Genomic DNA, 23,091 nt, shown 5'->3' with positions numbered 1-23,091 from the left:
TATTTACCAAACCAATCTGTGCCTTGAAAAAGGCCTTGGTATGGTTTCTTCTATCTAACTAGGCAGTTTATGTGGTTCTGTCACTATAATAGCCAAGTATCTTGGATACAGCTGAGGGTTAGTGAAGGTTGGAGCCAGTTCTAATTTTATTCAGATTAGTTTCCTCATCCTTAATTACATTTGATGCTACCTAATCTCTAAACTAGAAATGAAAACCTGTACTTATTTTAATACAGAATATCAAGGGATGACTCGGGACCTCATACATTTATAAACGTATTTTGGTACATCCTAATGATGGTTCTGTTGTTAAACCAGGGTGTGGAAATTAAGCACACGGCAGTGTTTTTTTCTGCATATATTATTTCATGGGACTTGCCCAACCAGCAGTTTTCTTCTTCATTGTTTTTTTCAATCACTGCTCTTGTGGCCGAGGAGAGTGCTCATTTATTCAAAAGACGGTCATTGGCTGGCAGAGCAGAGAAAAGCTCAGAACTGATGATTGGTGTCCACGTTTTCTATTTGGTAGCGAAGCTGAACACAGTTTCTAGTGCTAAGTGGATAATGTTTGATTCAAAGCCAGACAGCCTAAAAAGCCATGGGAACCTTTGACTAACCAAACCCCACAACCTGGGTATTCACATCAGGGGTGGGGAGAGGTTTGCAATTTTCTCTTGCTCAGCAGATACCGCATTCTATCTGTGCTCAGGAAATTTATTCTGGGGAAGGGATTTAGGGATTCCTCAGTGTTGAATATGACATGTGTCCATGTCATCAAACTGAAAAAACAGCATATTCAGACAAACATAGGGACTTGAACAGATGTCACGCTGTCAAAATGCAACTGGCTGACTGAGGTACGCTCTGATATCTTTGTCAGAACGTCCTTTTCCTTACACATTTATATCTCACCCTTGTATGAGTGCCATAAATAAACTGGATGGCTTGGTCTCATTTTTCTCTTATGTCTTTGGGCCCTTACTGTAGTCTTCATTCCCCTATCTTCATCCAATACATTACAATTGGACCTTGTTCAACTCTTTCAATTTAGATACACACAGACTTAGGTCAAAAAGAAAAGGAGTACTTGTGGCACTTTAGAGACTAACCAATTTATCTGAGCATAAGCTTTCGTGAGCTACAGCTCACTTCATCCGAAAAGTGAAGTGAAGTGATGATTACTTCATGCAAGTAGGTCCTGACTACTGAAGATACAGTTCTTTTCAGCTTGCCCTTTCTTGTAGAGTATCAGAACAGCCAGTGGTAGTCCAAAACTTTTTAAAGGTTATGCATAGTCAGCAGCCTTTCTAGCCTATTTTAGATGTCTTCAACTTTCCTACCTAATGCAAAACATTCCATATCTTTGTCAAGTTTTAAGCTTAACACACAATAAAATGCACAAGGTTCCCTATTGATCCAGCTGGTCAGTGTTGCACTCTGAATAATAAACCCTGCCAGTGACAGTAGTAATCTGATGATGTATTGCACTAATATCCTTCTTCCATTCTGAATACTGTTCATCACCTTATGGAAAGCAAACAATCCACCATTTTGCAATGGAAAATGGCATATTTGGCAAGAGAAGTGTTTGTTTGGGATGCATTAGAAAAAGTATCAAGGTGTTCATTACCAAAGAATTTGCTCTGATTTATGTGATAGAGAGCCACACATGACTTCTCCAAAAAAAACCAAACTAAACAATAAATAAATAAATTAAATAAAAATAAAAACCAAATCAAATTAAACCAAACCAAACAAAAAAAATCAAGGGCATCAACTCAGGAAAGTATTTATCTTTCACTATTACAAACATATATTTTTTCCTCTTACATTTTCTGCAGTTATTTTAGATTTTGTTTCTCAGTGGTGATATGTAAATGAACGTGTCACTTTGTTGCTCCACATTTTCCCACTGATGTTTTATTACGGTGGTGTTTCAATATATATATATCTTTATTTCAGTTTGTACAAACCCAGTCCAAAGACAGAAATCATAAATTCAAAATCTCTCTTTAATGTGCTGATCTTGCATGAATTTAAAACATGTAAATTAATCTTTCATTTTCTGTCTAAATCCAAAGTAGGCAAGGAATGTGTTTGTGCTCAAGCATCACTGCAAGAAAACACAGATTGGCAATTTGGACATAAATACATGATATGCTCTTGGAATAAAGTATTATTTTTCCAATATTTTAATATTATAATATTTTTCTAATATGTGCAAAAATGGGTTGACTGCACAAGCAAATGGATATTCATCCATCCAAATGCCATTTTTGTGTGCAATTAGCTGGTTTTGTACCTACACTTATGTTTACCATATGTACATATTAGACATACAATTGTATGCATATTAGAAAATTAAACCTCTAGACTGTGTGTGGTTATAAGAAACATGGAAAAGTTATAGGAACATTTTTTAACACCCTGCAATAATTTGAAAATTGAATAAAGCTGCACATTTGTGACTTGAGACACTGGAATAATATGTGTGTAGAGAGCTGATTAAGAGCTCTGAATATTGTTGTGATATGGAAGTTAGTGCACTGCATTTGGACAGACATGTAGAAGAGAAAGCAGAAAAGGAAGAAATGTCTTGTGTTCTTAGAGGGTCTCTGCTGCTGGCTGACAACTAAATCTAACACAGTCCATAGGCTGACTTTTTAAAATAGTTTTTGACTGGTCGTCTCTGTGTAACATTACGGGGAAGTGCTAGAGGAATGACTTGCTTAGCTTGGAAAGCGTTGGTGAGAATTCACAAGTCCATTCATTTTCAGAGGAAGACTCATTTAATTAAATCCACTGATGAAAAGCACCATAGGAGTGTACAGTATGGTTTTATTTGCATGGAGCCAAATTGTCAAAGATGGCCTCTGATGTGGGTGCTTCAGTTTTTGGGTACTCAACGTGAGACAAGTCGGGCTGATTTTCAGAAATGCTGAGCACCTGCAACTCCCACTGACTGACATTAGAATCATGGTCCTGCCTCCTCCAAGTGGTCTTTTATGGCAACTTGCTTTCTGAAGGGTGTCAGGGTGGCAGTCTCTGTGCTCCCAGGGGGACCAAAGGGACTGCTTTCTTGTGAGCCAGTATACAGCCATGCAAGGGTCGGGGAAGGCTTCTTGTGCACCCCTCCAGCCTTCCAGGCCTGTGCCAAAGCATTACGCACCACAGCCTGGAATGTACGGTTCTGAAAGTTACTAGTTTTCACTCGGCCCTCTCTTGTTCCAAATTGTCCAGTCTGTTCAGAAAGATACTGAGAGAGTGCAGTGTATTGGCACACAGCCAAATTAGAACCGGAGGGGGGCCAGAAGCCCCCCCTCCCATCAGCTCCCCTAAATTCCCGGTGAGGTATGTGGCTCGGCAGCTGCCCAGCAGCAGTTCAGCTGTCCCTCCCCCCACTGCTGTGCTACTCCTGGCCTACCCTCTGCCTTGGAGCTGCTCCTGGGAGCCTCCTGCTTGCTGGGGGAGGGGTGCTGATATCAGGGTGTCCCCCTGCTTCTGCCTCCCCCCCCCCGGCTCTGTACCCCTCTCCACAAAGCAGAGAAGGGGACAGAATGGGGGCAGCTTGCTGGAAACTATTGCTTCCTGTCTGAACTGGCTGATCTGCTTAAAAGGGCAATGTACTTGAAGTGGGGTCAGTGTACTTAAAGGGGCAATGCACATCTCTCTCTCTCACTCATGCACGCACCTCCCAGCACTTTGGAAAGTCAGCCGCTGTGCATGTGTTGTCAGGAGGAGGGAGTGCTGCGCTCCAGCTGTATAGCATGGGCTCATCATCATGTTCAGTTTCTGCAGGGAAGTATTTGCAGCTACTGCCCTGCATCTGTTGTGTTTCCCTCCTCCTGCCTCAGTCCATGCTTCCCTGTAGAGCGTGAGGTGACATTAACAACAGCGTATTAACCCTTGAGGGCTCAGTCGAGTTCTAGTTCATCATTTAGCAGCAAGGAATTCCCTGGGAAATATTCCTTTCTCTTACTTCGCTGCCTCAACCAAGCTTTACAATCATTCATTGCTGTGTACAATATTAAACTGTTTGTTTAAAATTGTTTAAAACTTATACTGTATATGTATATAATGTCTTTTGTCTGGTGAAAAAAATTTCCCTGGAACCTAAGCCCCCCCCCCTCCATTTACATTAATTCTTATGGGGAAATTGGATTCGCTTAACATCGTTTTGCATAAAGTCGCATTTTTCAGGAACATAACTACAACGTTAAGTGAGGAGTTACTGCAGTACACCTCTGAGAGGCCTCACCCCTGCAACATCCTTCTTGTAGACTAAACAGGACTGTCTTGTTAGTTCATTAATCCTGCTCCCCAGGTCTGCTGTTCAGGGACATGAGGTATGTTGTAAAGTTCTATTCCTCATCCTTGCCCATTTTTACAATGTTTTTCCATCTGATATTTTGTTAACTGCATGGTCTAGTACTTGTATGTAGGAGCCATCAATTGACTTTGCAATCTCATAAAAACATAGTGGAATTCGATAAGTCCCTTTCCAAGCCTTAAACAATTCTTACAACATTGCCTCCAAATCAATTTCAGAGCAAAAATACATTCTGTAACTTATAACAAATCATTAATTTTGAAAATTTCATGCACACATCACAATAGCTCACTTATAAATGTTTTCACTCTTCATTTAGCTTAATTCATCTGGCACTAATTATCCCCACTCACATTTCTTTGTTTTGTTTTTTAATTCACTCTCAAAACTAGTGGGCTTGAAATGCATTTTAATGGGCTTATATATTATATATATCGGATATCAAATATGTCATGCTCTACTGGTTATTTTCTTTGCTTTTATGAGGATTGGTGAGGACAAATACTACTTAAAAGACTTCTTTTTGCAATCTAACAAATCCTGGGGAAACAATCATTTGGGAATTTCCCCATCAACAAGTCTGCCTCCAAAGTTTGGAACACTGGTCTGGCCTGAGTTTGGCCATGGTCCTGCTGAGTAAGTTGGCCAAGCATGTTTTCCAGCATGAGGCAATCTCAGTCCTGCCCTTGTTTTAGCACAGAAGAGGAAGAGCCCAGCGAGGGAGGGTATGTTTACACTGCAGCTGGGAGCATGCTTCCCAGCTCAGGTAGAGAGAGACATACTAGCTCTGCACAAGCTAGCATGCTAAAAATAGCAGTGGTAGCTGGGGGTAGCATGGGCAGCAGTTCAAGCTAGCCACCCGAGTATGTTCCCATGTGGTCCAGGTGGGTTTGCATCCAGGTGGCTAGCCCGAGCTGCAGCCTGAGCTACCCCTGACTGCGCAGCTATTTTAGCTCAAGCTAGTGCATGTTTGTCTACTCAAACTGGGACGCACGCTCCCAGCTGACGTACAGACATACACAGAGGAAGAGATACGTGGAGTGGCCATTTTGAGTTCGAGGGCCTGCCAGATCCCTTGATTCATTTGCATATTGCCAGTTGCACACTCAGGTTGTTGTAGATTTAAGTTGTATGACATTGTATTTATTATTTGAGAAAATATCTGTAATTAAATAGTCTATTGAGATATGCACATGATATTAGGATTAGGGTTTTGTAAACATAGTTCCCTTGAATTATCGAAGAAACTTCTCCTAAATGAGGGCTGTTTTGTACCTAAATTTAAAATTTTGACCCTACTCTTTTTTAAAACATGAGATATTAAAACTTTTTAAAATAATTTTAATTAATTATTTTCCACTCTCCTCTCACTTGAAAATGGCAGACCTATCACTCGCCCCCTCCCTCCACCCAACTATCAGAAAACATGCAACCCACATTCATGCTTGGAAAGACACCAAGCCTGGAAAATTTCAGTCTCAAGAGGAAATAATCAGTAAGTTAGAAATGTTTAGACAGCCTGAACTGTCTCTAGTGCTCTAGCTAGGCAGAGCTAGTGTTTAGACAGTCTCTAGCTGTCTCTAGTGCTCTAGCTAAAATGCTATATGGATTGACCATGTCTGAGGCATATGCACTAAAGCCAGAAAAAAACTTTTAGCTTTCAACTTAACTCTGCATCAATGGTAGTTATGGTCCAGTGGATTGTGTACAGGGCTGGAACTCAGGACAGATGGCTTCAATAATGGACTCACAGCCACAGACTTGTGTGACTTTGAGCAGATCACCTAACCTCTTTTTACCCATCTGTAAATTGTGTATTATAATGTTCACTCATGTTTGTAAAATGCTTTGGGATCTATCAGATCTATATACCCAACTACTTATTTGGCCCTCATCACAACTGAATCTGAATCTACATAATTTCTGTTTATTGTGGCTGTCACTATTATTTACTGAGATTTAAATGCGTGGTTTCCAATATTCACATTGCATCATTCTTATATGACACATTTTGTTGTGAATCTTGCTGCTCTCACCTGACTTATTCTTTAAGTGGTCTTGCAGTGTCTGTGTTGAGTGAAAATGCAATGAACGGAAATGCCATCAGTTCCCTGAGGATTTTGTGACTCCTACCTGAGTACATTCAAGTTTATCCATATATTTGCTCCATTGCTAGTTAGTCGTGCAGTGTTGATTGTCTCAGCCTATCATATATTCCATGTAGCAAGCAATTTTATTGATTTGTCACTGAAAAGTTATCTTTATTCTCCACTATCTCTCAATGTCAGTGTTCTGAATTGATATATTTCCTTTTGCAGGATGAATTTACCTTATAACAGTCCTGTTATCTTAGAATTTATTTTGCATTTACTGTGGGAAGGGAATATATTTCTCTCTCTCTCTCTCTCATATATCAATATAGGAACTCAGTGGTGGTTTATGGAATTTGACCTCCAGGTCAGCAAATCCCTGCTGGGAGGATGGCATTTTAGGGAGAGAGGACTACTGATTGTCCAATAGTAATCATAAGGCATATTAGACAAATCTGTATTGCAAAGAAATTTTAATTCTCACAATTATAGTGTCCGTATTTACATATTTGTTGGTGAATAAATTGTCTGAGAAACATAACTTTTTTTCTGTTTGTAAATTGTTTGTGAGCCAATCCTGGTGTATGCTAATGCATTTATTAATAAGTATTCATCAAATAGCTTGGATTAACAGTTTTTGGCCTATGGATGCTCATGAACTGTTTGCTTCATCTGTGAATTATTCATGATCTGTGGTTAGTTACTTGGGTCACATGGTATCTTTTCCTAACTAAACGTTTTAAACTAAAATATATTCCCTCACCCAACTTGTCTTTCTAATATCCTGGGACCAACACAGTTACACCAACACTGCAAACAACCTTTGATTTTGGTTTGCACCATAGAGTATATTAAAACTCACTCAGACTATTATCACATTTATACCCTTAATTTATCCACTAGAAATGCCATCACAAACCATTACCATATGTAGTGAAACCTTTTAATAATGTCTACCAAGTGGACAGATATTTTACTTGCTGTTCTAACAGGGGACTATAAAATACATTATAGTTAATAAAAAAAGGAGTACTTGTGGCACCTTAGAGACTAACAAATTTATTTGAGCATAAACTTTCGTGAGCTACAGCTGACTTCATCGGATGCATTCAGTGGAAAATTTTTTTTATATATATATATATATATAATTTTTATACTTTCCACTGAATGCATCTGATGAAGTGAGCTGTAGCTCACGAAAGCTTATGCTCAAATAAATTTGTTAGTCTCAAAGGTGCCACAAGTCCTCCAAAGAAAAGGAGTACTTGTGGCACCTTAGAGACTAACAAATTTATTTGAGCATGAGCTTTCGTGGGCTACAGCTCACTTCATCCGATGCATTCAGTGGAAAATAGGCTTGAATAGAGACTGGGAGTGGATGGGTCATTACACAAAGTAAAACTATTTCTCCATGTTTATTCCTCCCCCCCCCCCCCCCCGCAATGTTCCTCAGACATTCTTGTCAACTGCTGGAAATGGCCCACCTTGATTATCACTACAAAAGGTTTTCTTTCTCCCCTCCCCTCCCCCCCCGCCCGCTCTCCTGCTGGTATTAGCTCATCTTAAGTGATCACTCTCCTTACAGTGTGTATGATAACACCCATTGTTTCATGTTCTCTGTGTATATAAATCTCCTCACTGTATTTTCCACTGAATGCATCTGATGAAGTGAGCTGTAGCTCACAAAAGCTTATGCTCAAATAAATTGGTTAGTCTCTAAGTTGCCACAAGTCCTCCTTTTCTTTTAGTTAATATAGAGTAATTCTTTGGGGAAAGCCCTATGCCTTCTTAGGTGTTTGCAGCACCTACCACAGTGGGGCTACAATGCTGATTTGAAGCCTTTGGGTGCTACTGCAGTACAAATAATAACTATAGATGCCTGTGGTTAGCTGGTAACTCAGTAAAACTTCAACTGTAGTGGCAAAACAATCAGTTATACACACTTTCTTTGAAATATGCAAAATATTTTAAGACTAAATTTTCAAGTAAAATGTGCTTTTGAGCGTGTTTGCCTTTTAATTTAAAACCAAAGCTGGAATTTTGAAATACTAAGAAACCAGGTTAAATGAAGTAAATGTCATGGTATATGGGAGGCAATGTGGCTTAGAGGATAAAGAACTAGACTGGGCCTCTGAAGGCCTGTGTTCTAGCCAATGGCGTAGCCGGGTGTTGAGTCTTAGCTGCGGCCCACCCACTTAGCATATGGGCCCAACCAAATATGGTTCCTTCTGCCCATGTCGGGCTGGCTCTGTGGGGCTCTAGGATGGGCTTTGGTCGTCTGGGACCAAAGCCCATCTCCCTCTGTCCATGTTGGGCCGGCTCCGTGGGGCTCTGGGACCGAAGCCCGTCTCCCTCTGCCCATGTCGGGCCAGTTCAATGTGAAGTTCAAGTAAATTTATACTGGGATTTTTTAAATGGTGCATCCTATTGGGCAAATAAACAATTTTTGAAAAGACCTTAGCCAATCAAAAACAAAGCTGTGTCTGTAAGGAAATGTGTGGGAGGTATAGTGTGCATCCATAATAATTTGCGGCCCACCCAAACTTACATTCCTAGCTACACCACTGTGTTTTGCCTCTGCCCCTGGCCTGTTGGATGATCTTGGGCAAGACACTTCCCTTCTCTGTGCCTTAGTTTCTCTATATGTAAAATGGGGATAATGATACTTACCTCTCTTTGTAAAGCACTTTGAGATCTGATGATGAAAAGAGCTACATATTATTTATAATATTAATAAAGCAAGCAAAATCCCATTGAACTCGATGAGAGTCTTTCCATTGCCTTCACTGGGATTTGGATAGAGCCCCAAGGCATGGGCCAAAGCTCACTGACGTCAAAGGATAAACTCCCATTGACTTCAGTGGATAGACCCTCAATGAGCCACATACAAGCTGAAATGTTCAATGAGGAAAATGAAGACTGAAATCTTTTAAATACTTTAATAATAGCCAGTGTGTTCTGATGTTGGTATCTATCTGTATCAAGAACAAATCTAGCAAGCACATTAAACAAAGACATGAAGTTCTGCCAAAATTTCTCCTGTACCTATACCATATGGTCAAGAAGATAATCTAGTACTGGAAATACCAGCTGTTTTATTGCCAAGTTTAATAAACTCAGGAGCATAAAATATTTTCTGTGAAGGTTTCATATTTAGATTTTATCTCTCCTAGTTTAATGAACGGTGTGTGGGTACCAGCACTATCTAAGCTTATAATTTAGCTATATCAATATTTCTTAGCAAATTTAGTACTCCTATTTTTCTGTAATTAAATGTAGCAATCACATTTTCCGTATCTAGTTTATTCTGTATCAGTGTTCATTGTTCAAGGCCTTTGGCATTATCAGAAAGAAAACTAACAAGTCGAAATAACAGTTTGTCTCACCTTTCAGCATTTTATCTGACCAGGCGGAGACAAAAAGATGGCTTTATCATGGTTTCCGAATCTCTTATGATCATCCAAAATTTTAATACTCTTCTTTAACTCAAATCTACTTTTTTAAAAAATAGTTGCAGACATTGATTGCTTCCGTATTCTTCTAACTTTCTTGCTATAATTGTTCTTGTTAAATAAATTCAACAAATCACTCCATACATTAAATTTATATAACATTTTACAAAATGTTTTAAAAGACCAGGGGTAAAATTTTCAAAACTGCCTAGGTGACTTAACTTTTAATGAGACTTACATTCTGTTACGAATTATACCTGGTAGGACACGCACACAAATGCTGCGAATTACACCTGATAGGTCACGCACACAAATGCTGCGAATTACACCTGATAGGTCACGCACACAAATGCTGCGAATTACACCTGATAGGTCACGCACACAAATGCTGCGAATTACACCTGATAGGTCACGCACAGTTCGAATCTAGGCTGAGGCACATAAACAAAGTCCACAACTGCAGAGTTCCCAAAAAACACCAAGTTTATTACGCTTGAGCGTGGTGCCCTCCTGCTAGCCAGGAGGGGACCCCGAATACAGATTATACAAAGGTTATATACTTTTTAGCAAAGCATGTTGCCCTCGTGCATCGGAAACCTTAGCCAATAAACAAACCCTTTTCTTATTTACCACCTATCCCTGCTTAGTGCATTCCTCGTGCTAAACCAATATGCTAATTACACAGCATGGTCCTAAAGCCATGCATCAGTAACTTTTATTATCAGGATGGGAGGCCTCACATCAAAGGCCAGGAGATAGGGAGTTAGAGACTGACAAAAAACAGATACTGAGAGTCAAGGCAGGCTGGAGACAAGGAGGAGGATTTTCATAGGGATGCAGTGTCTAAGGAACATTCCTCCTGGTGCATGATGTGCTTGCTTTTAGACAATGGTGGGCCCCAAACCAAAATGGAGTCACACGTGCTACCTTTTCCTTAACAGTTGCCTAAGTCACTTTTGAAAATGGAACATAGGCTTCTAAATCAGTAAAACACTTTTCAAAAATTGTACTCAATGTTTCAGCCACAAAGAATTTACGATCTAATTTAGACAAATGTGAGTCAGTGAAGCAGTTCAGGGACAGATAGGTATGGAGACACCATTGGCAAGAAAATGAAAGTACAAATGCTTTACAAAAATGTGGGTTCAGGGAGGGTTGTGAAGGAGGAGCGATTTCTTAATTGTGACATGTTTATTAAAGACTTTTATTAGTTCTCCATACAAAAACTACTAGGTTGAACTGACCTATGGGATCAAAGCCAATATTTGCCATTCTAGAATAGCAAGGTCATACAAGCCAGTTCTTAGATCTAAATATACCTTTTATATATTTTATCTTTAAATTGATACAAATGCAATAAATGACCATGTTGTCCTTAAAAGAATTAATCACCGCCCTTCTAGAAGAGCAGCTTAAAAAGGAGTTTATTAAATCCAAAGGTTTGGTAAATAATTTGATGAACTACACTAATTCAAGTTTGTCATTTTTAAACTTCTTGAACTTCTAAGGTAATCAAAATGATAATCACCTATCACAGTAAATCCATGTAACTTTAAGTAAAAAGATGAAAACTTCCACTTCTGGTTTACACATAGCAGGGATATTGGGAGAGAGTATTTGCTCTTACTAAAAAAGATAAAATGGGAACGTATTAGGAAAAGTAATCAGCACGTATAAAACTTCACATGCTGAAGGCCATAAGTTTTATGCATACAGCTCTACTAAAACTTGTTATTTAAACTATAGCCCTTCTCCCTCTTTTGCCAACTCTGGGTAAACAGAATCACTGACCGCACGTTATTAGATACTTTAGGTATCCACCATTGTTTTAACTGGAGCTAGTCTAAAATTTTCCAAAGGAATGTTTTTCCATCTGAAAATGCTGATTCAATACACACATGAAAAATGCTTTGATTTTATCTATTTTGTCAACATTTTCACTGAAAATTTTATCAAAACATTTTTTTTTCAACGAGGTCAAAATATTTCATTTCAACCTTATCAAAGAACTTTATTTTGACTTCATTGTTTTGATTGTATATATATTATATTATAATCAAAACAATGAAGTCAAAATATATATTTATATATATAAATCAACACAATCAAACTGAAATGAAGCACTTCAACCTTATCAAAATGAAATGCTTTGATAAGGTCATTCAACTGTTTCCAAAACCATATTTTAGAAATTTCATTTTGTAGAAAATTTCAACTTTTCATTCCAATTTGGGACAAAATGTAATTTCCCATGGAACAGATATTCTGAATTTTGACCAGCTCTAGTGTTAGCCATGTTTCAGAAACCTCAAGTTTATATTCACCAGGCATGGATGAAAGCTATTCTAACTCAGCTAGGTTTTGGTTGGGTTTGGGATTTATGAAAGAGAATTTTAGTAAGAGATTTCCTTCTTGGACTTTTAACATCTTAAAATAACCCACCAGATATTAACAACTGGTTGATGTGTTTTTAATGGCCCATCATGCTTGTGTATAATTGATCGTTAAATAAAACCACATAAAATAAGACCCAAAAGAGTTGACGCATTTTAAACAATGAGGAGTCCGGTGGCACCTTAAAGACTGACAGATTTATTTGGGCATAAGCTTTCATGGGTAAAAAAAAATTATCATACCAAATGTATCATACCATCATACCGAATGGACTGAAGGTAAAAAGTCCATTGCAATCGACATGAATACGGTGAGAGATTGTGCTGTACACTCTCAAAGAAACTGAGGAACCACCTGATCAGCATCCTGTACAGCAGACAGGAGAAGATCAAGAATGAGCTCTTGAAACTGGAGACTCTCATACAAAACCAACCTTCCACACAAACTTCCACATGGCTGGACTTTACAAAAACAAGACAAGCCATTTACAATGCACACTTTACTTCTCTACAGAGGAAAAAGGACAGTGAACTATCTAAACACCTACATGCCACAGGGGGCTACAACAGTGGTACCCTTAACTCACCCAACAATATTATTAGTCTATCTAACCACACACTTAGTCCAGCGGAAGAGTCTGTCCTATCTCAGGGACTCTCTTTCTGCCCCACCACCCCCACAAACATGATACAGTTCTGCTCGCCTCTGACTCAAGGAATATTTTCAACACACCACTGAAGAGTGCACTGACTTATAGCAACCCTCCTATCAACACTACGAGAAGAAGAATTCTGAATGGACTCCTGCTGATGGTCAAAATGACAAACTGGACTTCTACACAGAGTGCTTCCGCAGACATGCACGGGCTGAAATTGTGAAAAAACAGCATCACTTGCTCCATAACCTCAGCCGTACAGAACACAACGCCACGCACGGCCTCAGAAACAACTCAAACCTGGATTTGTGCTGGAAATGGCCCACCTGATGATCACTTTAGATAAGCTATTACCAGCAGGACAGTGGGGTGGGAGGAGGTATTGTTTCATATTCTCTGTGTATATAAAGTCTGCTGCAGTTTCCACGATATGCATCTGAGGAAGTGAGCTGTAGCTCACGAAAGCTTATGCTCTAATAAATTGGTTAGTCTCTAAGGTGCCACAAGTACTCCTTTTCTTTTTGCGAATACAGACTAACACGGCTGTTACTCAGAAACAACTCTGATATTATAATCAAAGGGGTTGACAAAGAAGGTGCTGTAGTCATAATGAACAGGTTGGATTATGAACAGGAGGCTGCCAGGCAACTCTCCAACACCACATTCTACAGGCCACTATCTTTCAGTACTCCTCAGTGGGATCAGAGGAAATTACACCATCTGCTCAAGAAACTCCCTGCTATAGCACAGGAACAAATCTACATGGAGACACCCCTCGAGCCCTGACCAGGAGTATTTTGTCTGCTACCCAAGATCCATAAACCTGGAAACCCTGTATACCCCATCATCTCAGGCATTGGCACTCTTAAAGCAGGATTATCTGGCTATTTGGACTCGCTCCTCAGACCCTATGCTACCAGCACTCCTAGCTATCTTTGAGACACCACAGATTTCCTGAGGAAACTACAATACACTGGTGATCTTCCTGAAAACACCATCCTGGCCACCATGGATGTAGAATCTCTGTACACCAATATTCCACATGAGGATGGGCTATAAGCTGTCAGGAATAGTATCCCTGATGAGGCCACGGCACACCTGGTGGCTGAGCTTTTTTCTTTTTTTTTTTGTCCTCACCCACAACCATTTCAGATTTGGGGACAACTTATACCTTCAAGTCAGCAGCACTGCTATGGGTACCTGCATGGCCCCACAGTATGCCAACATTTTTATGGCTGACTTAGAACAATGCTTCCTCAGCTCTCATCCCCTAGCGCCCCTCCTCTACTTGTGCTTCATTGATGACATCTTCATCATATGGACCTACAGGAAGGAGGCCCTTGAAGAATTCCACCATGATTTCAACAATTTCCACCCCAAAATCAACCTCAGCCTGGACCAGTCCACTCAAGAGATCTACTTCCTGGACACTACAGTGCAAATAAGTGATGGTCACATAAACACCACCCTATACCGGAAACCTACTGACCACTATACCTTCATGCCTCCAGCTTCCATCCAGGACATATCACATGATCCATTGTCTACAACCAAGCCCTAAGATACAACCGAATTTGCTCCAATCCCTCAGACAGAGACAAACACCTACAAGATCTTAATCAAGCATTCTTAAAACTAAAATATCCACCTGGGGAAGTGAGGAAATAGATTGACAGAGTGAGACAGGTACCCAGAAGTCACCTACTACAGGACAGGCCCAACAAGGAAAATAACAGAACACCACTGGCCATCATGTACAGCCCCCAGCTAAAACCTCTCCAGCACATTATCAGCAACCTACAACCTATCCTGGAAAATGATCCTCTCACAGATCTTGGGAGGCAGGCCAGTCCTTACTTACAGATAGCCCCCCCAACCTGAAGCAAATACTCACCAGCAACTACACACCACACCACAGAAACACTAACCCAGGAACCAATCCCTGTAACAAACCTCGTTGCCTACTCTGTCCCCATATCTACTTTAGTGACACCATCAGAGGACCCAACCACATGAGCCACACCATCAGGGACTCATTCATCTGCACATCTATTAATGTGATATATGTCATTGTGTGCCAGCAATGCCCCTCTGCAATGCACATTGGCCAAACCGCACAGTCTCTACATAAAAGAGTAAATGGACACAAATCAGACATCAGGAATGGTAACATACAAAAGCCAGTAGGAGAACACTTCAATCTCCCTGGACGTTCCATAAGAGATTTAAAAGTAGCCATACTTCGACAAAAAAAATTCAAAAACAGACTTCAAAGAGAAACTGAAGAACTAAAATTTATTTGCAAATTTAATACCATTAATTTAGGCTTGAATAGGGACTGGGAGTGGCTGGCTCACTACAAAAGCAACTTTCCCTCTCTTGGTATTGACACCTCCTCATCAATTATTGGGAGTGGACTACATCCACCCTGATTGAATTGGCCCTGTCAACACTGGTTCTCCACTTGTAAGGTAACTCACTTCTCTTCATGTTATAATAATGCCTGCATCCGTAATTTTCACTCCATGCATCTGAAGAAGTGGGGTTTTTACCCACAAAAGCTTATGCCCAAATAAATTTGTTAGTCTTTAAGGTGCCACCGGACTCCTCATTGTTTTTGTGAATACAGACTAACAAGAGTACCCCCTGATACTTGATACGCATTTGAAAGTGACATCTGGCAACCAGATCAACCATCCTGATGTTTGTAAACAGAATCTCACTTTCATTGTGTATTGCTAGATTGAGACTTCATGTATTATCAAAATGTGACCCCACGAACACCTCAATGCCAACTGGTAAATGTTCCACTGTTTTGTAACAAAGCAACTCCAGACTGCACTGACAAACTCAGTACAGCCAACACATTGCTTTCACAGTATTTATCCAAAGAGGGTCAAGTGAGGCATCTAATAAAAGCTTATGTCATACCGCTTCTCATAATCATTGTGAGATGTATATACAGATGATATTTAAGGAGTTGTGTATATGTACTGAAAATGTTTTAAAATCTGTATCCCAGACAGGGTTAACAAACAGGTTTTGCCAGACAGGTGAATCTACAACCCTTTGTCTGCCTTCGTTTATATGTAGATTAAGAATTGTAATCCAACACTGGGGAAGCCCCATTTTGCATATGGAGTCAACATGAGGATGTGAAGGCAACTTGGAGCCAGCACACTGGGAGGGAAACCGGGGGGGTCATCCTGATTCTGGTGACAAAACAATGAGTTTTGGGAAATATAAAGATAAGCAAAAAGACATTTTATCATTCTTCACTGAGGAAGCAAAAAGGGTGGCACTTTTTGCATTCATGCAAGTTGAATTCCAGCCATGATGGCTGGTGGTACTGAGAGATATCTTTCAGTGAGAAACTACTTTAGACAAAGATATTCACTTGTTAAAGTTAAGTTTAGACTGTGAGTGTGTTATACCTTTTTGTTTTATATGTAACCATTTCTGTTTCCATTATCCTTATTCATTATCTTGTAAATCTTAGCCTTTAGTAAATTTATAATTGTTTTCACTATAATTATATACCTCACTGTTGTGCTGTTATAAAGGACTTGATCCGGAGTTGTACCAGTCAAACTGTGTGCATACTGTTCCTTTGGGGATAGCAAACCTGATAATTTTTGTGAGTGTCCAGTGACAGTGGCTGCATACTACAAGGGGATGCCTTCAGAGTAGCCCGGGGGCTGGGATATACCTACTGTTAATTCTCAAGGCAAAGCAAAGGCTGGTAGAGCTCTGAGGAGATTGGGTGGTTTAACAGACTGATGGGGTTAGAGAGCTGATGCCCAGTTAAGCACGAGCAAATCTTCTTACTGAAGACAGCAGGCATAACAAGTTGACTCACAGTCCTGCGCACACTGAGAAAGTGTCACACAAAGCCTCAGCTATTGTAGCATCAGGGCCTCAGTTAAAGTTCTAGTGAGACACTTGTATTAATTTGCACACCTCCAGCTATTTTGTTATATGTATAAGAAGCACATGGGATCTTTATAGGGAAGAAGGCAGCACGCCGCATTTATTGAGAATACAACTGTTAGCATGTGCTTTTCAATCTCTCTCTCACACACACTCGCACACACACACGAGTCCTGCCAGTTGATGTTTATAAAAAGAAAAGGAGGACTTGTGGCACCTTAGAGACTAACCAATTTATTTGAGCATGAGCTTTCGTGAGCTACAGCTCACTTCATCAGATGTTTACCGTGGAAACTGCAGCAGACTTTATATACACACAGAAATCATGAAACAATACCTCCTCCCACCCCACTGTCCTGCTGGTAATAGCTTATCTAAAGTGATCAACAGGTGGGCCATTTCCAGCACAAATCCAGGTTTTCTCACCCTCCACCCCCCCACACAAATTCACTCTCCTGCTGGTGCTAGCCCATCCAAAGTGACAACTCTTTACATAATCAAGTCGGGCTATTTCCTGCATAGATCAAGGTTTTCTCACATCCCCCCCACCCCCATACACACACAAACTCACTCTCCTGCTGGTAATAGCTCATCTAAACTGACCATTCTCCAGGTTTAAATCCAAGTTAAACCAGAACATCTGGGGGGGGGGGGGGGTAGGAAAAAACAAGAGGAAACAGGCTACCTGTTATAGTTACCAGTCCAGAGTTTGGATCAATCTAGTGGCCAGCCAGATTGGTCGCAGAGGGGAGCAGGGCTCTGTCGGTTGCGATCCGATGCTCCTGGAGTGTGGCAAAATGAACCCAAAGTCCCATGGCCAACCACCCTGTTCTCATAGTCTTTTTTCTCTGTTGAAGTCTATGGATTTTCTTGTGTCAGTTTGTGACCGGTTACTTCTTAATTGGTGTATCTTTTGATGTAAACATTCCAATACACCTCCGAGAGGGTTAGCCTGTCCTGGTTCCGATTTAATCAATTGCCCTGTCTTTAGGGGTGCCAACCTTCACCTCATGGTCGTCAATTTGCCCTTCCTTCATTATGGATGTGCGCTGATGATTTTCTGGTGTTGTTAAGTCTCTTTACTCCTTTTTCCTTGACCATCTGGCTTTAACAATGGCCTTCACACCTTATCTTTTCCTGATGCATACATTCCTCATTCACACAAGCAATCTTTTTAAGGGACCTTTGAGAATACAAACAGTGTCAGTTTATTTTGAATCTCCTTAACATAGACACAATACAAGATCCTGTCTTTTACTTACTAAAACTTAAAACAAAGAAATGTATATTTAACTAGAGTGCCTAATTTGTAATACATATAGGAAACCATAGTAGACATTATAACTTATCCTAAAACAAAAGGGTGACCATAATCAGTCATAAGAATTGTTCTGGTCTGTCCCTGCCTTAACATCAGTACAGACACTGGCAGACTGTCAGATGCATTCCTGCCAGTGTCCCAGAGGGTCATTCCTTTCTGCTATTCAAAAAGGGTGGCTGGTAAAATGAAATCAAGACATACATTAGTACCGCTATTATAGTACAATTATAAAATCCTGCTCCTACAATTTGATATCAATGTAGTTACCATAGTTGTCAGCTGTTATGTATCATGAAATGAGATTAGAATTCCATGAAGGCTCGGAGAAAAAGTCCAGATATGGAAACCTACAGATGGCATTTATAGGTATCTACAGCTGCCAGGTTATTAAAAAATTATGCCAATAGCACAACAATGTTTTCTTTATAAATATTTACTCTTCTTGATAATGTCTTCCCCTGAGTTCATGATTAGTTTTAAAAGCATCTATCTTTTCTATGATTTAAAATGGCATATTCTCAGACCATATGTATATGTAGGTATAGGGGTGTGTAGATATATATATATAAAATATCTGCACACACACACTATTTTAAAATATTTTTAGTTAAATTCATAACAAAACAAGAGTGCAAATATTAACATTGCAGGCAGATAATTCCATAATGCATCCCTCTGTGCATGAAGAAAAGGCAAGAATTATATTTCCTGGCTTTTGTTAGTTAAAATTACAATTTTTGATTGAGGTTAAAGGATCTCCAAAATTTAAGCAAATTTAGGATGAAGAGATGCCATCATCCAGATGCACATCATTTCCTGAGGCCAGTGTGACTACTGACTTTTAGGACTTCAGCCACTTTCTTCATGTGTATAAAGGTTTCCAGGAAGGAGACTCACAGAGGTTAGTCCTCCCTTGTGGCAAGCAGGCCTATTGAAATCCAGGGAAGTACTCATTTAAGTAAGGAAACTCGCCTGAGAAAGGATTTGCAGGATTCAGTCATAAAACAATACTTTTGGTTTTATTGGAAGCCCATGTAAGAGCCTTTGGAAACAGATTCGCACCTAGCCTGCTGGTTCAGCACAATTATTTTCTGAGGCGTTTCTCTCCACAAGGCTGCTGATTGTTTGGAGTGCTCATACAGCACTACTCTTTCCAAGCGATCAAATAGGTGTTAGAATAGGAGCCACTGTCCTCGACTGCATCTTTTTTCTTCCTTTGCAAATTATATTTTTAAAGAAATATTGACTTGTACAGTATTATGACTTTCATAGCATAAGACATTTGTAAACATGACAGTGCATTTGTAAACATGACTCACATTTTTTAAAAACAGTAACTCTCTTTTTCCAAATGCACGGAGTTTCAGATTCCTGCAATCTGATTTTTCTCGCATGCTTCAGAATCGGGCCCTTCTATTCTGGAATTCATACACTAAAACCTTCACAAAACTAGAAATCATCTCTTTCAGGAAGACTGCTGAGAGGCTGGATGTGAATTCTTGTAAAGTTTTGCCAGATCATGTTATACCCTAGGGTTGCCAACTTTCTAACTGCACAAAACCAAACACCCTAGCCCCGCCCCTTCTCTGAGGCCCTGTCCCCACTCACAACATTCCCCCTCCCTTGGTGATTCGCTCTTCCGCACCCTCACTCACTTTCACTGGGCTGGGGCAGGGGTTTGGGATGCAGAATGAGGTGCGGGCTCTAAATGGGGGTGTGGGCTCTGGGATGGGGCCAGAAATGAGAGGTTCAGGGTGCGGGAGGGGGTTCTGGGGTGGGGCAGGGATTTCAGGTGCAGGAGGGGATGAGGGCTCTGGCTGGGGGTGTGGGCTCTGGGGTGGGGCCAGGGATGAGGGGTTTGGGGTGGAGGAGAGGGCTCTAGGCTGGGATGGGGTGGGGCCGATGGATTAGGAATGTCGGAGGGGATTGCAGGTTGAGGCAGGAGGTTGGGATGAGGGAGCGGGTATGGACTCTGGGCTGGTGATGCAGTCTCTGGGGTGGGGCCATGGATAAGGGGGCTCCAGGCGGGGGGTGGGGGTGGGGCCAAGGGATTCAGAATGCAGGACGGGGCTACAGGTTGAGGTAGGGGGTTGGGGAGGGGGTATGGGCTCTGGGATGGGGATTCGGGCTCTGGGATGGGGCTGGGGGTTCAGGGTGTGGGATGGGGCTCTGGGATGGGGCAGCAGGTTGGGTGTAGGGGGTGAGGCCTCCGGCTGGGGGTGCAGGCTCTGGGGTTGGGCTGGGGATGAGGGGTTTGGGGTATGGGAGGGGGCTGTGGGTTGAGGCAGGGGGTTGGGGTGAAGGAGGGGGTAGGGGCTCTGGGCTGGGGGAGTGGGCTCTGGGATGGGGCCAGGGATGAGGGGTTTAGGGTGCAGGGCTGGGGCAGGGGGTTGGGGCTCAGGGTTGGGGCGTGGGCTTACCATGGGCAGTTCCCAGTCAGTGACACAGCAGGTCTAAGGCAGGCTCCCTGCCTGTCCTGGCACCACACTGCACTCCAGAAGCGACCAGCAGGTCCAGGGAGGGATGGGGCAGGAGGCCTGCACGCTGCTCTCGCCCGCAGCCATCGCCCTCCAGCTCCCATTGGGTGTGGTTCCTGCTCAGGGTGGGGGCAGTGCGTGCAGCCTCCCTCTGCCTAGGAGCCGGACCTGCTCGATGCTTCCAGGGTGCAGTGTGATGCCTGGACAGGTAGGGACTAGCCTGCCTTAGACCTGCATCACCGCCAATTGGACTTTTAACGGCCTGGTCAGCACAAGGTCCCTTTTCGACCGGGCATTCCTGTTGAAAACCAGACACTTGCCAACCCTATTATATCCTCATCTTCTCCAAAAAAGTATTTCTAAATGTAAGGTAACAGAACTAACTAACAAATACTCTTAGACCAATGCTGTTTGAAAGAAACTCTTCCTGAAGTTTGTCATATCTGCAGGTAATCAGGATATCTGAAGGAGTACTTGTGGCACCTTAGAGACTAACCAATTTATTTGAGCATAAGTTTTTGTGAGCTACAGCTCACTTCATCGGATGCATAAAGTGGAAAGTACAGTGAGGAGATTTTATATATACACACAGACCATGAAAAAATATACATTATAAGGAGAGTGATCACTTAAGATGAGCTATTACCAGCAGGAGAGTGGGGTGGGGGGAGAGAAAACCTTTTGAAGTGATAATCAAGGTGGGCCATTTCCAGCACATTTCCAGGAGTTAACAAGAACATCTGAGGAAGGGGGAGGGGGGGAGGAATAAACAAGGGGAAATAGTTTCACTTAGTATAATGACTCAACCACTCCCAGTCTCTATTCAAGCCTAAGTTAATTGTATCTAATTTGCAAATTAAGTCCACTTTAGCAGTCTCTCGTTGGAGTCTGTTTTCAAAGTTTTTTTATTGAAGGATAGTCACTTTGAGATCAGAAATCGAGTGTCCAGAGAGATTGAAGTGTTCTCCGACTGGTTTATAATTCTTGACATCTGATTTGTGTCCATTTATTCTTTTACGTAGAGACTGTCCAGTTTGCCCAATGTACATGGCAGAGGGGCATTGCTGGCACATGATGGCATATATCACATTGGTAGATGTGCAGGTGAACGAGCCTCTGCTCTGTGATATAGTATCTGAGATAAGGTAACAGCCTCCAGATGACCTCACTCCCTTCCCCACCATGCCCAGAAAGAGCAGCTAGGCAAGTCACCATGAGCCAGTCAGTTGAGCCTTTGGTGACATCATCTCCACAGGTTTGAGCATAAGACTTGATTCAAGCCCCGGGACATGACTGACTACCACAGCCCCGCTCCACAGAAACCTGAGATGTGGTGTAGAAGTCCCCTGTGAGGATTCTAACTTTGGAGTCAGCCTGGGCTGTGCAGCTCTGTTTGACTCCATACCAAAGTGCCCTGAGCCACTGTTCAACAAACAAATATTTGAGCTATGCAAAAAATTGAGGATCTAGGATTTTTAAGAAAAACTATAAAAAACCCCAGCCTTTCAGGATTCCTCTCTTTTGTTTCTCTTTCTCAGTTCATTTTACTAATGCACTCACAGTTTAGTGAAATTTGAAAGTTAAAAAAAATATTTCTGAAGTCCAAGAGAAAGTTGGTTTAAAAAGTAAATACACAGTGAGTATACTCTGCCCACCTGATCCTTAGGAGGCAAGCATTTGGGGTGGAGTTATTCACATACATTTTGAGTAAAATCATTCTCTTTCCCCTGCAGCCATGGAGGGCCAACATGAAGTGAGACGTAGTGGGCTTCAGGATAGGGCGAGATTTGGACAGGGTGTCAATATCCATTGTGCAATATGGAGCTCAGATCCCTGACTACATGTACCTCTGGAGATGGGTTTCTGGATGGTCGGGGAGGAGCAAGGGTAGCATGGGTGGATGTAGTGCTATGGAAAGTCATAGCTTCCTGCAGAGCGAAAAAGCCTCAATGGGGATAGTGCTCTGGCAGTCCCACAGTGGGAGAGGACTGAGCTGTGCCCCCAGTAGCTTTCATTGATCAGGGGCACTTGAGCAGGTCTGATGGCATGTTTGCAGCCTGCTATCCCTTTGTTGCCCCAGCCCGTGGTTTGTGAGAGAGGGTGAAATAATTTCACCTGCCAAGGCAAAAAGAGCCTCTCTGCTTTTGATCACAAAGAGTTTCTGTATCCACCCTCTTTGACCCAGTTTTGCTTTCCTGATTGGCAATGACACCCGTGTGTAATTCTTTGTGGGTAACTCAGTTGTGTTTTAATGGTGTTGGGTTTCCCAGCATGCTGGCAGCCTGGTTTGGAGGTCAGGAAGTGAGCAGACGGGCAAGTGCAGTGGCGGTTCTTATCACCTTCCCCTCAGCATTCAGAAATTCAGTATTTCCTAACTTGGGGGAGCCCCCAGACTAGTCCTGTGGGGGTTTGGGGCAGAGACAAACAATTGGTCTGAAAAAA

Source organism: Lepidochelys kempii, chromosome 6, assembly GCF_965140285.1.
Source record: "Lepidochelys kempii isolate rLepKem1 chromosome 6, rLepKem1.hap1, whole genome shotgun sequence".
Lineage (NCBI taxonomy): Eukaryota > Metazoa > Chordata > Testudines > Cheloniidae > Lepidochelys > Lepidochelys kempii.
This window is presented reverse-complemented; position numbering follows the sequence as displayed.